This window comes from Manis pentadactyla, chromosome 13 (genome assembly GCF_030020395.1).
Source record: "Manis pentadactyla isolate mManPen7 chromosome 13, mManPen7.hap1, whole genome shotgun sequence".
Classification (NCBI taxonomy): Eukaryota; Metazoa; Chordata; class Mammalia; order Pholidota; family Manidae; genus Manis; species Manis pentadactyla.
The window spans coordinates 62,399,843-62,424,552 of record NC_080031.1 but is presented as its reverse complement, the minus strand read 5'-3'; the positions used below and the strand labels follow the sequence as shown (position 1 = coordinate 62,424,552).

Genomic DNA, 24,710 nt, shown 5'->3' with positions numbered 1-24,710 from the left:
TTTAAGATAGTCTTTATGATGATCCGGAATATACCTTTTTAAGCCTGTTTTACATTATCATCAAAATAAAACTTGAACTCAAGTGCCATTTAATTAATGTATCTCCAAGAATATTCTTGCAGACCCCATATGAGAAACTACAGAATATTGCATTTAGATATCTTAAAATGTATTCACAGCTTTTCATTATTTTTAAATGTAAGGTGTAGTCATGAGTTTGTATAATTAAGCAATTATTAATAAGATAGGTCCCTTTTTTGGGAATTTTACAATAAAATTCTTATTGTCTTTGAGCTTTTCAGTCTCCATTGAATTAACAAGAAATTATAATATTACACTCCCAAGAGTAGCTAAAAATACTACTGTAATACAGAAGTTGAACATCTCAAGAGACTTAAAAAGTTCTGTGTTGCTATCCCTAGGACAGCTGCCTGCCTTAGGAAAAATCTCAGCAGTGGGGCCAGAGCAGGCCATTACCAAATGCCCCAAGTACACTTGCCCCTAGGATTCTGGTACTGTGAATGTACCCTCCTCTTCTCTTCCTCAAATATCTTATTTAAAACAGTGAGTGTATCCCATCATTAACAGCAAAAATAATGAATACACCCCTATATATGCTGATTTATCTCTAAATTGTGAGCATTTTCCACAGTATTTGGTATACTATCTATTTATTTATTTAAAACATACACAGATTTAGAAATTAAGAAAATGAGAAATCTATATTTTAAAAAGTGGTTCTTGTTATGTCACTAGATAATAAATGTTTTGATTTTCACTAAATACAGTAACTATATTTAGACTTACATGGTTAATATGCTTCATTATTTTTAAAAATCTTGGCTTAAGTCTGATAATTACTTTCACTTGTTTTTGTTTGTTTTTTCTTTTCTTAAATGTTATAGAGGGATTTCTTTTTGTTTCCTTTTTTCCAATCATTAGGAGTGCTTGAGGAGTACTGAATCCGTCACTACTTTGATGGCACAGTTAAGATTCCAGATTCACATTTCCAGGTACCAACAGTTCCCTCTAAAATACCACAATCAAGTCAGCCTTCGTTTACATTTATTTCTACTGAACACAGCAATGCCCAACTGGTATCTCTGAAGCGTAATCGCATCTTAGGTCTTTATTTCTCCAGGTAAAGCAGCTGTTTGGAATTGAATGCCCCCCTTCTTTTTTGTCTTACCAACTGAACTGCATCCTCATACTTCATTCCACATTCAATCAAAGCAAGTGCAACCAGCACAGGTGCCCTTCCCAATCCTGCAACACAGCAACCTGGCTCTTCACGAAATTTGGTTTTTAGTAGGTTTAGCCAATCATCTAGTCTGATTAGGGGGTGGCGCCCCATCATCAAACGGCCAATCTAGAAGGTGGATTCCTTCTTTTTCAACTGGAGCTTTAACATGCGTAGCATCACAAACTCGAACCAAAGTTGTCACTCCCTTATTAGGTTCCTCTGTGAACTTGTTGAGGGCAGCATTGGTAGGGTGGTGAGTTATCAGAAAATGCATGTTCTCATAGGAGATCTCCCCAGGGCCTGGACGGTTCATTATGGCAAATAAAAAGTGTGAGCGTGTGTGTGTGTGTGTGAGTGTGATGGGGTAAAAAATCATTGAAATGTTTCACAGCAGAAAACATTAAAAAGACCACTAAAATGCCTATGATCAATCAGCATTTTCTCTATTCAACTTGTTTATTCCTCAAGAAGCTTCTCTCTTCAAGATAAGCAGAAGTATTTAGAATCCACTTGAATCCAAATTCAACTTGGGCCTCGATGTCTGCAGATGGATACCTTTGGACTCCAAAAAAATCCAACTACATACAAAATTTAAGCAGCCTTTACTACATTTAGGCACTAGTGAAACAAGTTAAAAGTGTAGGTCATTTCCACTTTTGTTTACTTGGTGCTTAATTTTACTGGAGTCGTTAAAAGAAATATGCTAGCAAAAAAAAAGCCAACTATTTCTGGGGCCAGTCTGGGTGCCCAGAGTCTTCAAGACAGTGTTGATCACGGCACCTAGAAGCCCCCAAGCTCACCTGGCAGCAGAAACGCTGCGCCGAGCCTGGCAGAAGTCGGCCCTCGCGCCCAGAACGCTGCACGTGGGCAACGTGTATTCCAACGACAAACGCGGGAGAGCTGGGCACCGGGCACTGGAGTCCGGCGGCGGCGGGGGAGACGCGGCGCCTCTCTCCTCAGTCACCTCGGCGGCGGCGGCGGCGGCGGCGGCGGCGCGCGTGCACGAGTCCGTCGCGCTGCTGCTGCTGCCGCCCGGACGGCGACAAGTGAGCCCTGCCGACCCCGCCGCCGCCGCCACCGCTTCCACTTGTTTTCATACTTACGGTTTTTTTGGTTTGTTTTGAGGTTTTTTTTAAATTTTTTTAAATTTTTGACCATCAGAGCTAAAAAAATTGGTTCAAAGATACGATAATACAAATAGGAGGAGAGCATTGTTGATTTATTTTTATTGCCTGAATTAAGCAAGTATGCAAAGTTTCTATTGAAAAGGGATTATTAAATGCCCCATTTTCCTGGTGCCAATTAGATGGTTTTACAACCTAATTAAAAAGTGTTGTATTTTTATAATTTTAACAAATGGGTCTGAAAACAAAGCTTTAAACAGTTTTGACCCTTTTAAAAAAATATGTAAACGCAACACCTTTCTATTAGTTTGGAACTAAGTGAACTGTTGTTTTCATCTTTTAATTGCCTCTGGAGCCAGTTCATAATTTAGAAAAATTATAAAAATAAATTGGAAAAATTTGTTTCCAAGTTTTTTCAATTATGCAGATGAAGACTTAAAAAAAATAATTGGCACACATATGCTCTCTCAGTAGCATGAGTGTCTTTTGAAAAACATTTGTTCATTTTAAGAAGTCACTTTTTCTTTGAAAGATCATACTGAATTCTTCTGAAATTCTCATTAGATAGTACTGATTGTTACCTGCGCACAGAAAGAACCAGTAAATTTGGAATGGTTGATATTCATTTCTTCAGGATACCAGTCGTGACCTGTGACTTTCGGACATACAAACTTTGTTACATTTTAGTACAGTTCATTTTCTTAGATTAAAAACTCAACACAAGTAGAAGTTCTAAATTTCTTCCAGTGCCCCAGTGAATTGTTCTGTGTACTACTCCACTCTGGGATCATTGGCTTAGAGGATGTATGCAGAAGGATGGCTGAAGGATAAGTCGCCCTGAGTGGGGACGGTAGTGTTCCTGGCTTGCCCTCATTCCCAGGTAGATGTGGAATAGGTGTAGCTGAGATGGCTGACTTGCATGCCTATGTGGAAATTTGAGCTGCCATTCTCCAACGCTAGCTTCTGCCAGAGCAGTCCTGTGAGGAAAACACATTATATTTAATGGAAAGGAGTGTGTCAGGCTTTTGAACCCCATTCATCCATGTTCCATTTAAATCTGCTGAAGGTATGGAATAAAAACCCTCTTAGGAGTTTCAACTAATTCTTCTGTGTTATAAGAGTTCACTTGGATCCCATGAAGAGGAACTTAGCTGGTAGCACAGAAGTGGAGTGTTCCAGCATTATCTAAAGAAGCAGGAATCTCCAGGCAACCTGCCAAAAGCGGAGTTCACAGGCGAGGTGCAAGGGAAGGATATAAGCCTGGCAGGTTCTCGAGAAACATTTGAAAGGCAGAATATCTGGGCAATTTAAGAATCATATAAGGATGTTTTTTCCCTCATCCATAAAAGGGGGGTAGCAATAGTACTTGCCACATGAAATTTTTTTTACACAAATTTTTTATTGAGGTATTATTGATATACAATCTTATGAAGGTTTCACATGAAAAACAATGTGTTTACTACATTCACCCATATTATGGAGTCACCCCTCAAACCCCATTGCAGTCACTGTCTATCAGTGTAATAAGATGCCACAGAGTCACTTCTTGTCTTCTCTGTGCTACACTGTCTTCCCCATGCTCCCCCCAACACCATGTGTACTAATTATAATACCCCTGAATCCCCTTCTCCCTCCCTCCCCACCCCCCTCCCCCACCCCTCCCCTTTAGTAACCCCTAGTCTCTTCTTGGAGTTTGTGAGTCTGCTGCTGTTTTGTTCCTTCATTTATGTTTTGTTGTTATACTCCACAAGTGAGGGAAATCACTTGGTACTTGTCTTTATCTGCCTGGCTTATTTCACTGAGCATAATACCCTCTAGCTCCATCCATGTTGTTGCAAATGGTAGGATTTGTTTCTTTCTTATAGCTGAATAGTGTTCCATTGTGTATATGTACCACCTCTTCTTTATCCATCCATCTACTGATGGACACTTAGGTTGCTTCCGTATCTTGGCTACTGTAAATAGTGCTGCGATAAACATACAGGAGCATATGTCTTTTTGAATCTGAGAACTTGTTTTCTTTGGGTAAATTCCTAGGAGTGGAATTCCCGGGTCAAATGGTATTTCTATTTTTGGTTTTTTGAGGAACCTCCATATTGCTTTCCACATGGTTGAACTAGTTTACATTCCCACCAGCAGTGTAGAAGGGTTCCCCTTTCTCAGCATCCTCGCCAGCATTTGTTGTTCTTAGTCTTTTCGATGCTGGCCATCCTGACTGGTGTGAGGTGATATCTCATTTTGCTTTTAATTTGCATTTCCCTGAGAATTAGCAATGTGGAGCATCTTCTCAGCCACATGAAATTTTGGTAAGGATTACATGAAATAATGCAGATGAATCTTTGGCTTTCTGTTATTGTTATTTTATTTAGATAGCTTTGCTCTCACTTTCCTAGGTCTGGTACATCTTTAAGATAACTAAAAGAGTCCTTAGGTAATGCAACTTAAGGCAAAGATGGGGACAGGCAGTCTCAGCATTATAACAAAGAAAATATAATAGCTAGCATTTATTGGGCATTTATTTTCCGCCAGGTTCTCTTCTAAGTGTTTTACATGAATCAACTTTCTTAATCACTTCACAAGCCTATGAGTTAGGTACGATTATTACCTGAATTTTCTACAGCTGAAGAAACTAAGCTACAGAAAGAAGTTGAATCATTTATCCAAGGCACCTAGCTGGGAGACCTGGAGTCAAGTCCAAGTGATCTAGATGGTAGCAAGATGTGAATCATGATGTCTGGGAAGTTTAACTATATTTTAGAGAATCTACCTTGAAGTAAATCATAGTGGGTTCTTATGCCGTCACCTCCCTCCATTCTTAGCGGGAAACTCCTGGGACCCATCTAGCCATGGAACACTGTGACGCTGAGTGGTTGGAAACCTAATGGAACCTGAGAGTAAGAGAGATGACCCTGCACTTAGAATAAAGGTTAGAGTAAGAGAAAGAGGTCAAAAGTGGAGGAAGATTGACAAAACGTGGGGTCCAGGGTAGGGTATTGGTTCTCCTAAGTAAGAGTGGGCAGCCTGAAGGCACATATCTTGAGTAGGGTTGCAACAACAGAAATGGTCTGTTTGTTTTTCACTTTGTGCCCCATACAAATGTTCCAGCCAAGAGACAGAAAGGTAATTGAAGTCCAGCCTTCTGCCCAGCTTGCCAATACTAAGTGCTGACAAGAGGAAATAAGAATGTCTAGTACAGTAAGAATGCAAAGAGATGGCAAATCTGCGATGAATTTTGAAAATGTGTTCAGATGTGTTTGGCTGAACTCTGAAGAGTAAAGTCTGGAATCGTAGAGATCACAGTGGAATGGTATACATGGAGATGATAACTATGTTTGTGGGACTCTCAAGTCCTAATCTCACTTCATTAGGATTTAGGTAGACACGTTAGCCTTTTACTCTGAAAAAAGGGAACAAGTTGAGCCAAGAACAGCTTTTAGATACAAGTTTGTGTCTTTTGACCTTGTTTGTGGTAGCAGTTAATCTATAACCCATGATTAAAGCTACATAGCTGGGTCATGGGGAAGGCAGTATAGCATGGAGAAGACAAGTAGTGACTCTACAGCATCTTAATACGCTTATGGACAGTGACTGCAACTGGATGTGGTGGGTGGGACTTGATAATACGGGTGAATGTTAAAACCACAGTGAGACTTAGAAAGCAATTTTTTCATGATTAAAATAATATATTTTTACATCAAATTTTAGGAATAAAGCCACAGGAAAACAGAAAAGGAAAAAAAGGAAACATATCACTTGAAATCACCACTACTATTTAGAATTTTTTTCTTCACTCCCACCATACATGAATATACATGCTTACAATGTAAAGAAAGAAAGCAAAGTTGGAATTACACTGTTTTAAAAACTTATTTAATCCACAAATATTTGTTGAGCATCTGGTTTTGTGCCAGTACCTTTTCAGAATATGATACAACAGTTAGCAAGAAAGATAAAAACCCCTGACCTAGTGAAGTTCACCTGGAGGGGGGAGCAGAAATAATAAGGCGAATCTGAAAACCATATAATGTGCTAGGTAAATACTATGGAAAAAAATAAAGCGGAGTAAAGCAGAGGAGGAGCGGGTTGCAGTTTTGAACCCTGTGTTCAGGGTATGTCTCATTGGGAAGGTCACAATCAAGCAAGGGCTTGAAGAGATCAGGGAGTTATGCAGCTGGGTAGGAGAAGCTTTTACACCTGAAGGAACCGCCAGAGCTGAGGTGGGATCAATTTCTTAATTTAGAGACACAATACTACAAATATATAAACAGAGGCACCCCGTGTCTTTAAAGAGAGCAAGACTATGCAGTCAAAATTCCACCCTTGAATCCTAGCTTTACTTTGAGCTACTTGTTTGACTCTCCATGCCTCAGTTTTCTTATCTATAAAAGGGGAATGATAGTAACAGTACTTACCTAATCAGGTTGTTGTGAGATTCAGTGAGAAAATAAACACAAAACACTTAGCACAATGCTTGGCCTGCAGTAAACATTTAAATTATTATTAGCAGCATAGTCACTATTATTATTATTACTCATTGAAAAAAAAAGAACAGTAAAATGTGAAAGATCTCACTTTCCTCAAAGGCAGTTTTTATCTTCAGTCCTGTTTCCAGAATGCATCGTTTTTTTTCTCCAGCTTTATATTATATTGTAAGCATTTTCCCCAAATAATAACAGTAACTATTCTTTAAAAATATATCATTTTTAATGCTTGCATCAAATAAATGTGACATTATACCTTAATTTTGTTCTTATAGTTGATAATCTTGTTTCTAGTTTTTAATCTTATGAATGGTGCTGCTTGTATATAAAACTTTATGCATATTTCTGATTAATTCCTATGAGTAGAATTACAGGTCAAAGGGAATTAATTATTTTTAAAACTCTTGAAACTTATTGCTAAGTTGTTTTCCAGAAAAGTTACAGTCCCATGAAAGTGCCTGGTCTTTTGCTCACTGACATTGAGTAGTACCTTTTCTCACTTTGAAAGGCAAAATAATTGTATATAGTTCTAATTCCCATTTATTTTATTACAAATGAAGTTAAACTTCTTTCCCTCTTATTCATTGTCTATTTGGATTTTTTTCTTTATGAATGGCTTTTTTCACTCTTACCCATTTACTAATATTTTGTTGTTGATATGCAATTATTAATTAACCCTTTATTATACACATTGTAAATATTTTTCATTTGTCATTTGTCTTTTAACTTTCTTTACCGATGACTCTTTTTTTTAATTGAAATACAGTTGATATACAATCTTTTTTTATTGAAGTATCATTGATATACAATCTTATATTGGTTTCAAATGTACAACACAGTGGTTTGATAGTTACCCATATTATTTAATCCTTAACTCCTCCTGTGCAGTTACTATCTATTATGTAGAAAGGTGTTACAGAATCATTGACTATATTCTCCATTCTGTACTACCGTCCCATGACCACCTTATATTGTGATTGTGAATCATTGTGCTGTTTTATCTCCTTCCTCCTCCCCCCATCCACCCCAACCCCTCTCCCTTGGTAACCACTAGCCACTTCTCAGTGTCTATGAGTGTCGGTCCCTCCCTGCTTCTGACTCACATATAAGGGAGGAGACGCGATGAGTTACTGAAGATCTGAAAGGACCAGCCAGGGGACTCAAGGCTTAACAGCACAAGAGTGGTGCTGAGAGGGCACCTCTCATATTTATTGATCAAATGGTTGTTAACAAAAACAAAATTCTGTATAGGGGACTCAATACACAATCATTAATCAACTCCAACTCTCAACAGTCTCCAAACTTCTGAAGCATAATGAACAAGTTCTTACATGGTGAACAAATTCTTACATGGTGAACAATGCAAGGGCACTCCTATCACAGAAACTGTTTCTGTTTTGATCACGAATCATGAACTATAAACAATCAAATCAGATATGATTATTCATTTGATTTTTATACTTTACATGTGAATTCCCACATATGAGTCTACAGCTTTTTGTTCCTTCTGTTTTGCTTTGTTTTTATTCCACAAATAAGTGACATCATACAGTATTAGTTTCTGCCTGCCTTATTTCACTGAGCATAATACTCTCTAGATCGATCCATATTGTTGCAAATAGCAGGATTTATTTTCTTTTATGGCTGAATAATATTTCATTGTTGATGGACACTTACAGTGCTTCTGTACCTTGGCTATTACAAATTGTGCAGTGATAAACATAGGGGTGCATACATCTTTTCGAATCAGGGATTATGTTTTCTTTGGCTAAATTCCTAGAAGTGGAATTATTGGATCAAACGGTATTTCTATTTTTAGTTTTTTGAGGAACCTCCATACTGCTTTCCACACGGGTTGCACCAATCTACATTCCCACCAACAGTATAGAAGGGTTCCTGATATGCAATCTTATATTGCTTTCAACACAGTGGTTCAACAGTTACCCATGTTATTAAGTCCTCACCCCAACTAGTTCAGTTACCATCTGTCAACATTAGGAAGATGTTACAGAACCAATGGCTATATTTCTCCATGCTGTACTAACATCCCATGACCAACTTATATCATTGAGAATTTTTGTGCCCCTTTATGCCCCTCACCCTCCTCACTCACCCACTCCAACCCCTCACCGACGGTAACCACCAGTCACTTCTCAGCCAGATGACACTTTCTTTTTTAACTGTAAATATTGTATACTTTTAGTTTAAGAATGGAAGTGCAAAATAAGATACATCTCCAAAAATACTCAACAAAATTTTAGCAAACCGAATTCAAAAATACATCAAAAGGATCGTACACCATGACCAAGTGGGATTCATCCCAGGGATGCAAGGATGGCACAACATTCGAAAGTCCATCAACATCATCCACCACATCAACAAAAAGAAAGACAAAAACCACATGATCATCTCCATAGATGCTGAAAAAGCATTTGACAAAGTTCAACATCCATTCATGATAAAAACTCTCAGCAAAATGGGAATAGAGGGCAAGTACCTCAACATAATAAAGGCCATCTATGAAAAACCCACAGCCAACATTATATTGAACAGCGAGAAGCTGAAAGCATTTTCTCTGAGATCGGGAACTAGACAGGGATGCCCACTCTCCCCACTGCTATTTAACATAGTACTGGAGGTCCTAGCCATGGCAATCAGACAAAACAAAAAAATACAAGGAATCCAGATTGGTAAAGAAGAAGTTAAACTGTCACTATTTGCAGATGACATGATACTGTACATAAAAAACCCTAAAGACTCCACCCCAGAACTACTAGAACTGATATCGGAATACAGCAAAGTTGCAGGATACAAAATCAACACACAGAAATCTGTGGCTTTCCTATACACCAACAATGAACCAACAGAAAGAGAAATCAGGAAAACAACCCATTCACAATTGCATCAAAAAAAATAAAATACTTAGGAATAAACCTAACCAAAGACGTGAAACACTTATACTCTGAAAACTACAAGTCACTCTTAAAAGAAATTAAAGGGGACACTAACAGATGGAAACACATCCCATGCTCATGGCTAGGAAGAATTAACATCGTCAAAATGGCCATCCTGCCCAAAGCAATATACAGATTTGATGCAATCCCTATGAAACTACCAGCAACATTCTTCAATGAACTGGAACAAATAATTCAAAAATTCATATGGAACCACCAAAGACCCCAAATAGCCAAAGCAATCCTGAGAAAGAAGAATAAAGTAGGGGGAATCTCACTCCCCAACTTCAAGCTCTACTATAAAGCCATAGTAATCAAGACAATTTGGTACTGGCACAAAAACAGAACCACAGACCAATGGAACAGACTAGAGAATCCAGACATTAACCCAGACATATATGGTCAATTAATATTTGATAAAGGAGCCATGGACATACAATGGCGAAATGAGAGTCTCTTCAACAGATGGTGCTGGCAAAACTGGACAGCTACATGTAGGAGAATGAAACTGGACCATTGTCTAACCCCATATACAAAAGTAAACTCAAAATGGATTTAAGACCTGAATGTAAGTCACGAAACCATTAAACTCTTGGAAGAAAACATAGGCAAAAACCTCTTAGACATAAACATGAGTGACCTCTTCTTGAACATATCTCCCTGGGCAAGGAAAACAACAGCAAAAATGAACAAGTGGGACTATATTAAGCTGAAAAGCTTCTGTACAGCAAAAGACACCATCAATACAACAAAAAGGAACCCTACAGTATGGGAGAATATCTTTGAAAATGACACATCCGATAAAGGCTTGACGTCCAGAATATATAAAGAGCTCACACGCCTCAACAAACAAAAAACAAATAACCCAATTAAAAAATGGGCAGAGGAACTGAACAGACAGTTCTCCAAAAAAGAAATACAGATGGCCAACAGACACATGAAAAGATGCTCCACATCGCTAATTATCAGAGAAATGCAAATTAAAACTACAATGAGGTATCACCTCACACCAGTAAGGATGGCTGCCATCCAAAAGACAAACAACAACAAATGTTGGCGAGGCTGTGGAGAAAGGGGAACCCTCCTACACTGTTGGTGGGAATGTAAGTTAGTTCAACCATTGTGGAAAGCAGTATGGAGGTACATCAAAATGCTCAAAACAGACTTACCATTTGACCCAGGAATTGCACTCCTAGCAATTTACCCTAAGAATGCAGCAATCAAGTTTGAGAAAGACCAATGCACCCCTATGTTTATCGCAGCACTATTTACAATAGCCAAGAATTGGAAGCAACCTAAATGTCCATCGATAGATGAATGGATAAAGAAGATGTGGTACATATACACAATGGAATACTACTCAGCCATAAGAAAAGGGCAAATCCAACCATTTGCAGCAACATGGTTGGAGTTGGAGGGTATTATGCTCAGTGAAACAAGCCAAGCAGAGAAAGAGAAATACCAAATGATTTCACTCATCTGTGGAGTATAAGAACAAAGGAAAAACTGAAGGAACAAAACAGCAGCAGAATCACAGAACTCAAGAATGGACTAACAGGTACCAAAGGGAAAGGGACTGGGGAGGATGGGTGGGTAGGGAGGGATAAGGGGGGCGGAGAAAAAGGGGGGTATTAAGATTAGCATCCAAAGGGAGGTGGGAGAAAGGGGAGGGCTGTACAACACAGAGAAGACAAGTAGTGATTCTACAACATTTTGCTACGCTGATGGACAGTGACTGTAAAGGAGTATATAGGGGGGACCTGGTATAGGGAAGAGCCAAGTAAACAAAGTATTCGTCATGTAAGTGTAGATTAATGATAAAAAAAAAAAAAAAGCAATTCCTGTGTAGTGACCTCCAATGAGTTCTACACAATGATATAAAGGGCATATAAAAGTGCAGGCAAAGGGTCTGTTTGTGTTTATACAGAGGATCAAAGCCTAATTTGGCTTCCCAGAAAATGAACTAAGATACGATATGAAAAAGAACTTCCAACATCAGCACTCTCAGGAAGACTCATGACAGAATATGATCAGCAAAAAAAAAACCCCAACAAAGATCCACGCACTGCCACAGGTGTAGATGCACTCATCCCACCAGTTCCTGGACTTGCCATGGGAAGGATGAAGGAGATATCTAAGCTGGCCTGTGCATACAGTAAAACAACAAATTTGATTGGATCTATACTGTTGGAACTCAACCAAGAATTAGGAGAAGTGCAAATTGTAGCACTCCAAAATCTTAAAACCACAGACTATTTACTGTGAAAAGAACATATAGGATGTGAACATTCCCCAGGAATGGGTTGTTTTAAGTTGTCTGATTTCTCTCAGACTGTTCAAGTTCAGTTGGACAATACCCACCATATCATAGATAAGTTTTCACAAATGCCTAAGGTGCCTAACTGGTTTTCTTGGTTTCACTGGAGATGGCTGGTATTACACGTATGCTTTGGTTACATAACTGTACTCCTATTATGTTAATGTGTGTGCACAATTTAATTAGTAGTTTAAAACCTATCCATGCTGAAGTCACTCTATAAGAAGATATGTCAAAGAAATAATCAATCTTCCCATGTTTTCTTCCGCCTGCTACTTCTATAGCTTTTCTTCTTCCTTCCTCATTACAACCCTTAAATAGAATTCGTGCCACATGTCGAATTTACCGACTATCATAATTCTTCCAAGTGGTAAAGACACCTCAAGACAAATGCTGGGCATAGAAGCCACAGGGCATAAAAATGCAAAGAAGTAAAAAGCTAACCTTTTCAAACAATAAGGCTTCTCTCTCACTTACCAACTTAACATTTCCCTGTATGGCCCCAGAAGATGACTGGTTAGCCAGAGACGGGTAAGATTCCTCAAAGGAGGAACAACCTAAGACAGGCACAGTCGCATCAGGTGAGAAAATTGGGATCAGCAGAGGTGAGGCTTAGAACCTCCCCCCCTCATGTTCTGAGAGAAATCTTCTGCATACATGGATGTTTTATTGCCCTTGTCTAGCTCGGATTAACACATAGTCTACAGGCACACACCTGATCATCTACATTTGCTCTCTTACAACACTAAACTCTGTTTTCTACCTTTATCTCATATCTACCTACCACTTCAGCATTTTATTAAAAATAATAATAATAAAGAGAGAAATGTGGTATCCACATATAAATCAAGTATAAAAATCAAATGAATATTCATATTTGAACTATTTATAGTTCATAATGCATGAACAAAACTGAAAGCTTCTGTGATGACTGCCCTTGTAATGTTCACCATGTAACTTATTCACTATGTAAGAATTTGTACTCCATGTAAGAACTTGTTCGTTATGCTTCAGAAGATTGGAGACTGATGAAAATTAGGCCTGGGGTGGATTAATGATTGTGCATTGAGTATTGACCCCCCTATACAGAATTTTATTGTTGTTAACAACCATTTGATCAATAAATATGAGAGATGCCCTCACAAAAAAAAAAAAAATTTATAAATATATATATATATATATATATATATATATAAACACTTCCAATTGTAAAATAAATAAGTAACCAGGATGTAATGTATAGCATAAGGAATATAGTCAAAATATTGTAACAACTTGGTATGGTGATAGCTGGTACCTAGAATTATCATGTATATAAATGTTGAATCCCTGTGTTGTACACCTGAAACTAATGTAATACTGTGTGTCAACTACCCTTCAATAAAAAATAATTATCGAAAAAAATAATAATAATAAGATACATCTCCCATTTAAAAGATAACCTTTAGGATCAATGTTCTCTGTAGTATTAAGCAATCTAAGAATGATAACAAAGCCTTTGGAAGAAGTCCAATGGTAAGTGTAATCAGCTGTCTTTTCTGTCTAAATATTACCTCTTCTTTAACCCAGCTCAAATCCCACCCCTAAAAGTGTCCTGCAACTGCCCCAGGTGTATCATCCTCTCCCTGGGAAGTCGTCAAAACGCAGGCTATGAAATAGGCTGGGCTTGGAAGTTGGACTGTGAAGGCTGAATTCAGGGTAAACAGTGTCTAGCATTCAGTTTAGGGTACATGTCAGAAATAGGGGAGATCATGCTGAAAAAGTAATCTGGGGTCATGGATGGAGGACCTTAAATTCCAGTTTGGTCTTTTTTCTATTTGCAGTAGAATGCCATCAAAAGCTTTTTTTCTTATTTTTTCTTTTTAAAAAGTAGTTTTAATTATCTTCAGATTATAAAATAAGTAATATTTTCCCAATTCTCAATAGTTTCTAAAATATAAAGACTAGAAAACATGTTAGAGAACTACTTTCAAAATTCTTTGGTTTATTCTGTGTGGGGTTCTTCTGTATACATCCATAAATACATTCACAGTCCTATATACCATTCTATACAGATGGAATTAGACCACACACACATTATTTCATAACCCATATTTCTTTATTGTCTGCAGTTACCAGTGCTGGTGGTGAACAGAGGGAGAAGGGAGTCTTGGGGGAGGTGATGGCAGGGTCCCTGGAAAAGATGGTGAGGGTCATCGAGCTAGGGCAGGGGGCACAGATAGTGGAAGCCAAAGATGATTCAGAAACAGAACTTGCCCTGTATGTCCTGTTTTCACTGTTAAAGTCATATTCCTTTTGTTGCAATTTTCATTTCTCTAGCTACTTTTATATTTTATTTTCTTAGCTCTTTCATGACAAATTTTTGGGTCCCTTGGGAAAATTATTTCCACTAACCGAAAGTGACTGGGATCATCTAATCCATCCTCCTCCTGACAGTTTCAGTCTCTTACACAATATCTGGGCAACAGAGCATCTGGCCTCTTACTCAACAACTCAAGTGATAGGGAGCTTAGTCATCACTTAGTCCAGGGTCTGCTTCAGTGTAATTCTCATTTTTAGAGTTATAGTCATTCATTTTCATATATTTTCTGTATCTCTAAGTCTTCTGAGTTGTGGTCTTTAGAACCAAGACATGTCTAGATCATCAAAAATATGTTTGAACTCTCTGATCTGCTTCTGTAGTATAGAATATGAACAGAGCACAATACCGTAAAACTCACTCTAACATATTTGGGAGGCGTGTGGTCCAGAAATGAAAAGGCAGGTTGGTGATATTGACCAGGTCAATGGAATAACCACGGTGTGCCCGGAGTCCAAAGGTCTTTGGTCCACACCTGCCCTGGTCCCTGCTGTGCTTTGGTGCCACCTGGTGGTGGATGCTACGCGACAGCTCCTGGGATGTGTGTGCTCCTAATAAAAAGATTAGACTTGACCCATGACACAAGTAAGTATATTATGACACACCGCAATAATTTCAAAGAATAGAAACAGTAATAAAGAGACGATGAAACAAAAATACTTCACTGGGAGTGGAGAAGTTCGGGAAAACCTCTTTGAGGAAGAAACACTTAAAGTTTAAATAATTAAAGTACTCAGTCTTACATGCAGTTGAAGGAAAGAGAAATAGCAGGTGCAAAGTTCCTCAGGCATATGGAAAGAGCGTATTAAAATCAACTGCAATATCAGTGAGGCTGAGAAGTTGTTAATAGGAGGAAAACGTGAGTGGAAAAGTAGCCAGAAGCTTGAACTTGAAGGGTCTGAAGGGACCTGGGGTTCTCAGACTGTGGTGGGAAGCCGTTAAGGTCGGGACCTAGTCACTGGACTGAGGCAGCAGCAAGGCAAGGAGCCCAGCAGGTTGGTCACCGAGGCAGCCCATGTGAGTGGTCTTTCTGGCTTCAACTGGCGTGGTGACAATGGCTGGACAGACTCCATGGCTGATTTGGGAGGAATTTACTTTCTCTTTATTTCATTTTACTTTTTCTTTTTCCATTTATGTGATTTATGAACACACCCTGCATTTTTGAGTGAAGAAAATGCAATTGTTGGAAGGATCTTTGGTTGAACTGAAACTAAAGTGTTGTGGTTCAGTTTGTGTCTGTTTGTTTTCCTAGATAGTTTGTCTGAGGTAGCTCTACAAGGTGCAGTTGTAGCCATTAAAAATTCTAGCATTTGTGTGTCATGTTAGTAAGTATGAGGAAATGCTGCATAGCTGCTGACATAAAATTGGCCATCGGACCTTCAAGCAGATACTAAAGGAGAAAATGGAAATCAGGGCAGGAGAGGAACATTTCTTCCTTCCCTACATTCAGGGTGTTTACTTGACTTCCTCTCAGATGTGAATAAGAAAAGTGTACACAGAGGTAATGTGATCTAGTGGGCGAGAGCGAAGGCTTGATGCCAGACTGCTTGCTCTCCCTCCCAGCTCTGCCACCTACCTGGATGGGATTATGTGACCTCTCTGTGCCTCGGATCTACGTCTGTAAAATGAAGACAAAAGTAGAACCCATTTTGTAGAGCCGTTGGGATGATGAAATGAGTATTATAAGGAAGGTGTTTAAAAGCATGTCTGGCTTGTAGGCAGTGCTAAAAAATTATCTTTTAAGTTTGTGAAAGATCAGTTCATTAAATACTTTGGAAATAAAATTGTCACCCAGGAGAGGATTATGTACTTAGAGTGAGAATAAAAGTACAGTGATTCAACTTTTCCTATCTGCTACTTAGAGATGAGTCACATACTAAAAATATTCTATCACCAACACAAACACCCCAAAATCCAAGCTCAGCAAAAAGATAAAATGAAGAAGGGGGAAAAGAATGGAAATATGTATGGTTTCCACTTGTATCCCTTTTTCGAAGAGAGAGAGGCTCTTGGTAGATGATTCCTATTTCTTAAAAGATGGAAATCTGTTAGAAGAACTTCTACCCTTAGGGGCATTTTGACACATCTAATCAGTGTATTGTAAATAGGGAAGAAAATAAATAAGATATTGCATTTAAAACAGCTCAGAGACTTTGCAGTGACTAACCTTAAGTCTAATAAAGGCATAAATCCCTGACTGCATTTTCTCTTAAGGGATTTTAAAAGATGCTAAAAAATAGTTGTGTTTGGATAACTACTGAGTTGGACTGTATATAACAGTCTGCAAGAGTAATATTTCCCAAGATGGCACTCTGAGTTTTTAAACCAGCAGACCACTTTGGCAATAGCCAAAACATTCAGGAATAACTGTTAACGACATAACCAGATGTGTCTTAGAGAATCAACTGTCTGGCCAAACCACCAAACCTTACAGAAAGGGAGAATGAGCTCAGTAGATAGAAAAAATTCCAGCCTGCATGATATATGTTAGGAACATTATTGTGACTCAATAGCTGAGTCTTCATTTCCTATTGGGCTTAAAATTCTTTCTTAAAGAAGCCAGTTTCTCCCATTGCTTCTGCAAGATAACAAATACACCTTCCTAAGTCATATCCTGATATCCTGAAAGTGATCATGTGTGTTCCAGCAGGGCTTGATTCATTCCCAGGGTACATGGACTCACTGGGTGATTCTAGCTTATTATCACAGAAGTGCAGCATGTGTTAGTCATGCAAATATATTGTTATCTAGTGAGCCATCATGCTATGGTTTGTTTATTAAGAATTGATTTTTAAAATACATTACTATTTGAAGATATTTCTTTAAAGGAAGCCAGGTGTATCCTTCTATTAGCAGGGCACACTTCTCCCTCATGTCTTCCCACTCATGTTTCCATTCTGGGTTCTTTATTAGAGGAGGCCAATCTCTGTCACGATCTCACTCCTACTCAGAGGAGAAAGACGATTTATCTGACTGGAGGGTTTGGGAGCTTGTTCAGGTCAATTTCTCTGTCTCAGCCTCTCTCTGTCCCTCTCTGTCTCCTCCCCACACACCCCCACCCTCTGTCTTCCAGCTGCATGCTGGCAGGAAGATGCATTCCCAGCTGAGCCTTGCTCTAGAAGAGTTTTTCTTGCCTGTAGGTATTCTCATCTGCTCTCTGTCATGCAGTAACCTTATCAGATTAGGTTGTCCCAAGGAATTGGGAAAGAGAAGAGGGATCTGACAGTCTATTTTCAAGAAGGGAGTAAACTCAGTTCCTGGGCTCACTAGACATCCCCTTAGCTGTGGATGCCAGTAAGCACCTAATTGCTCATGGGCTCAAATGGGGCTTATGATCTCCTCAGGAATGCAAGAATGAGTCTCAGTGGAAAATACACTGGCTCATAAAGGATCTGAAGATTTTAGCAAAATAGCACAATGGTAATTATAAGGGCTCTGAAGTTGGTTCATAGCTGCTCCATGCCATTTATGCACCAAGGAAAGAAAATGATGGCATCAGATGAGTTGAGTCTTATGTCAGGTCAACATATGAAAGCCTAAAGGCCTGTGTTAACACTGAGAGACCTTCCCAGCTCCTAGAGTCAGAGGTCAGACTGTTTTAAAGTTCAGTCCCAGGACCTGGGATATGCAGACTAACAGATTTACAAAAATGGATGAATTTAAAGCCCATGAAAGTCTTCCATGTTAATGTCAGAGCCTTGATAAAAAAAGGACTGAGATCCTGAGATAGGGGGTGAGAATATGTGGGTGATGGTCCTTGAGACTTAGACTCTCAGATTTACCCTGAACCCTAAAAGCCAGCAGAAGTGTCTCCCTCCCATTGCTATTAGATAGCACCTTCCCATTTTGCTCAGAGACCATTCAAAGGCCTCATGTAATTTGTATGCCTTACAAGATGATTCTGGTCTTCCTCAAAATCTGCCGTAACTTCCCTCACTGCTTCTCTACCACTAACTTGATTCAGTCTCAAGATGGCCTGACCAGGGGACTGTTAGTCCTGTTTTGATAGGAAATGGATTATTCATCTAAAAACACCCTGGGACCTGGCTAACAGGTATTGGCAGGGACCATAAGAGCATTCTGAACACTGGATGAGGATATCTTATAATTTAGGGCTTAATGTCCTAGCAATTACACCCACAGCTACTTCTAATTGGCTGCTAATATAGCTTCCTGAAGCTGGAGAAAAGGATAGCTGGAAATGGAACAGCATGGATGGATATGGAGGAAAGTCTCAGAAACCTAGTCGAGTGGAAATAGACTTATTATATGACACCAGAGAATGGTTGACTCTGTTCCCTTGGAGGTCCCAGAGGAAACTCCCACTCGCTTTATCCCTAGGAGTCTGCAAGTGAAGGAGAACCAGCATTGTTGAGGATCAACACAATGTTCCTCTTCAGGCAGGCCAGAGAGTATGTGATAGACATGCATCGGGGATCGTGGGGACGACGAGATTCCAGACTAGCAAAGGCCGGGTACAGCGCCTGACTATCCTAACAGAGCCCAGGGCCCTGCAGTTGCTGCAATGGTAGTGCTGTCAGAGGCAGCCAGGAAGCCCTGACCCACAGGAATCCATTAAGGTCATAGCTTATAAGACACGGTGACCCGAAGGCAAGATAGATGGGCGGCCAGCTGGAGTATTGCATAATATCTGTAATAAAAAAACGATCAAGAGTACAGAAACAGAAGGCTGATACCAGCTATAGCAAAGTCATGATCCCTTGCCAGTTTCTAGAATGGAGCCTCTTCTCAGACCCGGAACCTATGGGTTTATGAGAAGGCTGGGCCCCGTTGCAAAAAGATTCTGAAACACCCGTGCAATGTTTACAGTGTGATTCTCCCACTTCCTCTTCTTAGGGACCTAGGACCATTTCCCCAGCAAATGTGCCTTCCCTGGGGAAAGTGGAGTATTCAGACCTTGTGGTGGTGATCTGACGCAGTGCCTGAGATGACTGGCACAGGGCACACAAACACGCTCACGGTTCCCCCTCAGAGTACAGAGCTGGTGCCAGAGAGTGTCTTGGCCCAGAGCATGTCTCACAGTGGGACTGATTGGTCATTTTCCTGGTCTCTGAGTACAGAACTGGCATGGCTATGCTTGGTAGCTGGCACTGCCCTCATGCTGGTTCCCTGGCCTGTGGAGGAAGAACCAGAAGGGGAAGAAAGGCCAAGGGAAGCTCTTGAACTTGCTGACTCCGGCCACGGTAATAAATCAGGATCAGTATATGTCACCTGTGTGGTGCTGCAGGGATTAGAGCTCCCCTCAAAAATGTAAAAGCATAAGAGTTCCCATTGCATCCCCATTTAACCTATCAGCCCAGACATCAAAAGTGAGATGAATTATAACAATTGATGTGAACCCATTTATTGGGTCACGTGAAGGCTATCAGTTTTGAACAGGGCCCTTTGGAAGATTCACGCTGCATAGCAAGCATTTTTGCTACTGGAGCATATGTCATGCAGATGTTATGGTGCTAGAGATTTCTTGATAAGATGCCATGTATATTTTCTGCAGGTCCCAGAAGGGTCACAGCACAAACACACTACACTTCTGAGCAAGACGCTGTCACCTGTAACAGAGCACTATTCATTATTGGAAAAGTATCTCCTAGTATGCTATGGACCCAAAGAGAAGCTTGGCGCCTGACTTTGCAGCATCAAGTGCCTAGGATGGAGATGCCCATCTATGTCTGGACTTTGTCAGAAACACCAAGTAATAGCATTGAAGGGTAAAGCACACGATGGAAATGATACATTCAAGTTCAGGCCAAAGAGGGCATGGAGGGGGTAAGAAAGTTGCAGATGATCCAGGTTTCCTCTCCCAGATACCTTTCTCTGTTGCACTAATTCCAACCTGCAGCTCACACTTTGGCCACGGGGGTGGGGGATTCTCCCATGAGAATGTAATGGCTTCTGGTTGTCATGTTGGTAGCACTCAAAACTGTATTGTGGCCACGCTAAATCCCACTCAAGGTGGTCTCTGAAAGACAGCAGTGAGGCAAAGCATCCTGTGGGCGGATCTTTGAATGGCATATACCTGGTCATCAAGCAGGTGCGAAAGGGGAGTGGTCCGAGGTAAGAGTATGGATGTGCATAGCCCGTGTCCCTGACAGTGTCTGGCTACATCCTCGGCAGCCCACAGCTTGAAAAATCAGCCTTTAACGGAGTAGTCAGTGTCAGGCCACAGGTTTGAACATGGATGTCATGCCTGCCAAGGTATCCACAGCTGCTACCAGGGCTGAATTTTAAGCAGTCAACCAAAATTGATGTTAAACTCTTGATATGTCATCATTCCTCAAGAAACCAAACACCCACGTGGTGGCAGGTTGAGTAAATCAACCTCTCTCAGCCTGGAGCAGGTAGCAATTTGGGTATATAGTTATGTTTCTTTTCCAGCCTTTCTCATACTACCCTGGCTACCACCACCATCTCGTGGCTCAGAGTTTACGACTTACCATCATGGAATCTCATATAACACCACCTCTGAGAAAGAGGCCCATTTGGTGACAAAGCAGGTGTGACAGTGGGTATGTGCCCACTGCTCCTAACACAGACATCGCTACTCACATGCTGCCAACCTGACAGATCATCAGAATGGCCTTTTAAAGGCATAGCTAAGGTTTCAGCATAAGATGATACTCTCAAGGGGCTGGGACATTGCTCTTCAAGATGCAGCATATGCTTTGAGCCAGTAGCCTTTAGGTGGTTCAGCAGCCCCCAGAGATAAAATACATGCACCCGGGAATCATGGTGAGCAAGCAAGAGTATCAGAGCAAATACCCACTGGAGACAATGGGCATCCGATCCTTGCAGCAGTAAGGTTTTCTGGCCTACAAGCCCTGGGTCCTGGGAGAAATGGGATCATCATACAACCTAAGTATGGGTTTAGTTAAATCTAAAGATATCACTTTGGTTTGTTCATTTCTTGATTTATCATACCAACAGACCAGCAGGCAAAGAATGGATTCATCCTACCAGCAAGTACAATCGACCCTGCTCATCACGAAGAGACAAAAGTTGCTGACACATATCTGGGATAAGTCAGAGTATTTTTGAGTTCAGTCGATTCACTTGGGAATCACTTATTTCTTCCATGCCTGGTGATCATGCAAGACAATTATAGCCACCTAACAAAAGAGCACAAAGCCAGTTGAGACCCCTCAAAGATGAAGATAGAGGTTACCCAAGAAGCAAGCCCCCTGGACCAGCAGAGGTGTTATCAAAGGTGAAAGGGATGTGCAACAGGTGGCAGAAGAAACAAATGGTGAATATTATTTGTGAACTTGGAACCAATTGCAGCAGGCAATATGTCTGCTTCTATTAACTCATATTTTATATCTATTTTCTTTAAGAATTGTGACAGGCTACAACCTTGAAGAATAAGTGACAGAATAAACTGAATGAGAAGCTTGAGTATATCTGAGTGATGTAAGAGGTGAACTGTAGCAGACACTGCCTGAAATTTGTATTAACTCATTGATATGTGTAATTTGCAATAACTTGTTGATGAGGAGATTGAGACAAGACAGCAGAGACTCAGCTAAGGTTATCTAGTCAGTGATTGGTGAGAACAAGGTTTTAACCCAGATCCTTCTTACATTGATAATGACTTGAACAAATCATGAAATAGAGATAGCAAGATTTCAGTTCATGGATGCATTTTCAGAGTCAGGACTCAAAGGCAGTTAGAGAATACACAAATTTAATTGTATGCAAACACACATCCATGTATCATATAGATGTAAGTATGTATATGTAACATATATATATACATGATTTTTTTAATTCTCTTGCCTCCAAAAACAATTTAACATATAAATATAGACAATTCTAGTAATGGAAGGAAGCTAGGTTTGATAGATTTATACAGAGATAATATCTACAGATTTATAGAAAATTATGAATACCTTATGAACAATTCAAAGAGATTTAAAGGGTAATATAGATAATATGCATTTGCATATTAGGTTAACCAAAGACTCTAAATAGCTCACAAGGTACGATTTCACTGTAATGCATATATTTCATTGATTTCCCAGTTCAACCTGGTTAATTATGTTCTACTTCTTTCTAGGATTGAATTTAATGTATGGTTTGAATATATGTCTAAAACACCTTACAGGAATGTGTTTAGAGTGATATATTTGCTGACTCCTTTAATATCAAAAATTCTTCTTGCTTTAATATTCAGCAATAGTTTGCTAAACATGGCAGAGAGATGGGGGCGGGGGAGCAAAAGAAACAAGAGGAAAGAGGAAGGAGGGAAAGATTATCTACATTCTGTTAATGATCAGAGAGAAGAAGGCAGTGATACCACAGGGAGCTTATAATTAGATTAAAACATTTGGCTAAAACTTTTGAACAAATTGATTTTGACAAAGAAGCCAAGGCCGTTTAATGGAAAAAGATAATCTTTTCAATGAATGGGGCAAGAATGCCTGGATAACCATGTGAAAAGAAAGAGGGAGGAGAAAAAGGGCCCCCCCAAAAAAAGAAAGAAAGACAGGAAAAAGAAAACAAAATTAGAACCTACTCTTTCTTTACCCTACATAAAAATTAACTTATCATGGATCTGGGACCTGAATGTAAGTTAAAACCATAAAACTTTCTGGAAGAAAAGGAAGAGAGATCCTTAGTGACCTTGGACTCGGCAAACATTTCTTAAATAGGATGCAACATTATGAACTATAAAAGAAGAAACCAATAATTCGACTTGATCTACATGTAAACTTTTTTCCTTCGAAAGGCATGGCGTAAAAATGATAAGAAAACCAAAAACTAGGAGAAAACTTTACATATATGTACATTTATATGTATGTATATTTAGAATATGTAGGCTCTTCCTTAGGAATACATAAAGACTTTAACTGCTCTGTAAAAAGAAAGCAACTGGTAGAACACAGACAAAAGGTTTAATCATACACCTCACCAAAAATGACAAAAGAAAAAATGCACACAAAAGGATGCTCCACATCATCAGTAATTTAAGAAATGCAAATTAAAACCACACTCAGATACAATTGCATAGCTGAAATTAAAAAGACTGACTATACCTGCTGTTAACAGGAATATAGATGAACCGAAACTGTCACATAATGAGGGTAGGAATGCATAATGGTGCAACTTCTTTGGAAAACAACCTCTTAAATGTTAAATATCTACCTCCCGTATGACCTCCTAAGTATCTCCTCAAGGAAAATGAAAGCAGACTCTGATACAAAGACATGTACACGAATGTCTAAAAGAGCTTTGTTTGTAATGGCCAAAACCTGGAAGCAACACACATGCCTATCAACAGGGGAATGGAAAAAAGCAGATAATGGTATTCATACAATGGAACACTACTCAGTGATGAAAAGGAATGAACTATTGATGCATTCAACGATATGGATGAATCTCAAAAGAGTCATGATGGGTGAAAGAAGCCAGACAAAAAAGAGTACATACTAAATGGTCCCAATTGTAGGAAATTCTAGGAAATGCAAACAATCTATTGAAACAGAAAGCAGATCACTGATTGATTAAAAATGAGATGTGGGAAGAAAGGCTGTTTCACAAAGGGACACAGAGAAACTATTGGAGATGACAGATGCCCATTATCACGATTGAGGTGATGGTTTCATGGAATATACATGTGTTAAAATATATCGAACTGTATGCTAAATATAAGCAGTTTGTTTCATGTTAATTATATCTCAAAGTTGTTCAGGATGTCCTAAATATCAGGAACTCTAATTAAGGATTTTATAATGAGAAAAAATACACATGCAAATGTAGCACTTAGTAACTCTAAGATGGCTCAAGACTTGGTTTACTTGCCTAGCTACCTAGTTTGCATTTGCAGATGTTCTGAAGAGGAGTTTGGGTTTGTGATGCAGACTTAAGAATAAAGACAGAAGAGAAAGATGTGAATTGTTAAAGGATCAACAGAACCTAACTGCTCACTCTAACCTGTTGCTTCTCCCATGGACCCTGGTCAAGCTGGAGTAGGTATGCACATTGTTCGCCTATTCTGCTCACTGACAAAACAGTGAGAAGGGAACCACAGCCCATCAGAGGGAAACCTTATTCCTCCTCTGTGCCCTGTGTTACACAGTTTACACTCGAGACCAAAGGTGGCCTGGAGTACTCTTGCAAACCCAGAGGTTTGGGTCCACAAGTGGGGAGCCAAAGACTGATCAGTTCTGTTCAGTGCCCATCTGAGTATTGAGCTTCAATACCACTTCTCTAGT

At 39.5% G+C, this 24,710-nt stretch overlaps 1 pseudogene; it reads right to left on the bottom strand.

The window, feature by feature from the left end:
* Positions 1–923: 923 nt before the first annotated feature.
* On the bottom strand, positions 924–1,869 carry LOC118921024 (protein tyrosine phosphatase type IVA 2-like; annotated as a pseudogene).
* Positions 1,870–24,710: the final 22,841 nt, after the last annotated feature.